General features: G+C 38.9%; 1 pseudogene; it reads left to right on the top strand.

The window, feature by feature from the left end:
• The first annotated feature begins 932 nt into the window (after positions 1 to 932).
• On the top strand, positions 933 to 1,274 carry LOC149203014 (putative protein phosphatase 2C 2 pseudogene; annotated as a pseudogene).
• The last annotated feature ends 351 nt before the right edge of the window (positions 1,275 to 1,625 follow it).

Raw genomic sequence — 1,625 nt, forward strand, 5'->3', positions numbered from 1 at the left:
TGGGTTATGAGGTATCTCAAGGGTACTAGCCATTATTGCTTATGTTTTGGTCAAAATGAGACTGTGATTAAAGGATTTACCGATGCAGATATAACTGGAGATATGGACACCAGAAAGTCCACTACATGTTATTTGTATACATTTGTAGGTGCAATAGTATCTTGGGTATCAAGGCTACAAATAATAGTAGCTCTCTCTACAACATAGGCAGAGTACATAGCTGCAACAAAGGCTTGTAAAGAGATGTTGTGGATGTAGCGATTCCTACGAGAGATAGGAATAAAGCAAGACAAGTATGTGCTATATTGTGATTGTCAGAGTGTTATTCACTTGGCGAAAAACCCAGGCTTTCACTAAAAAAAACAAGCACATTGACTTAAGGTACCATTAGATCTGACATGTGTTGGAGGAAGGACAATTATCCTTGGAAAAGATACATTCTACCAAGAAACAAACATGGGTTATGTAGAGTTTTGGTAGGACTCGGTGTGACTTGATTCATGATTCTTCATTTGGCTTCAAGTGGGAAAATGGTAAACGTAAATCCACATTGAAGACGTCGGTGCCGACTGCTGATGTTGACTCCCCGACACTTTGTCATCTTCAGCCATCATCGCCACACCCACGTCGAACATACCAACCTGCAATTGATTTCTAGATCTTCATTTGAATCACATGCAGGATTCTAGACGCTCCTTCTCCCTCTATAATTTTTTATTTTCCTATGCCTAAGGAATGCAAGCCAAGGCCAAGGCCTCTCTTAGAATGTCAAGTATGATTTCATTCTGATAGATAATGTGTTACATTCTCTAGTTTTGTTGTTTTATCACTATTGTCTATGATTGTGACATGCTCTGTTGTTGCCCTTTGAGTCTAACATAGATTTCAATGCCGAAAATATTAGGCACAATATTGCGGATGTTGTGTTGCGCATGGGATATGAAACAGAGAACATTATTGAAGAGGTTGTTAGAGCTGGGTACCGAAAAATAGATGCAAAGTTTTTGAAGCAGAATGTATACGTTGGTACTGCGTATGTAACTACTCTGGTTATAAATGGTAACTTGGTGGTTTCCAGTCCTGGGGATTGTCAAGTAGTTATTAGCATAAATGGAGCTTATGAATCCCTTACATGTGATCATCAACCTGGAAGAGAGGATGAGCCACAACGGATAGAGAATTTGGGCAGAATTGTGGACCTCTGCCACGATGTTTGGCAAGTTCAGGGGTCTCTAGCTGTTTCTACTACCATAGACAACTCACACATGAAATAATGGATAACGGCTGAACCAGAGACTAGAAAGATTGAAATAATATTTGATTGCGAGTTTTTAATTTTGGCATTAGATGGGTTGTGGAATATGATCAGTAATCAAGAAGCAGTGGATATTGTCATGCCTTTCTGAGTTGAGAAACTACCTAATTTGACATGATTAGGAGGCGACCCTATAGCTGCTTGTAGAAATCTTGTAGAAGTAGTGATAACCAGGAAATCACAAGATGATATTAATGCGATGATAGTACAAATCAAACATTTTTTTCAAAACATGGAACAAGTGAGGGATGACTGCCATCAAAACAATCCTAGATAACAACCATCTGACCCAACTTGAGAATTGGATTTT

The sequence above is a fragment of the Pinus tabuliformis genome, chromosome 2_1 (genome assembly GCF_031772625.1).
Source record: "Pinus tabuliformis cultivar Carrire ecotype Pingquan chromosome 2_1, CPIR1, whole genome shotgun sequence".
In the NCBI taxonomy this organism is placed as follows: domain Eukaryota; kingdom Viridiplantae; phylum Streptophyta; class Pinopsida; order Pinales; family Pinaceae; genus Pinus; species Pinus tabuliformis.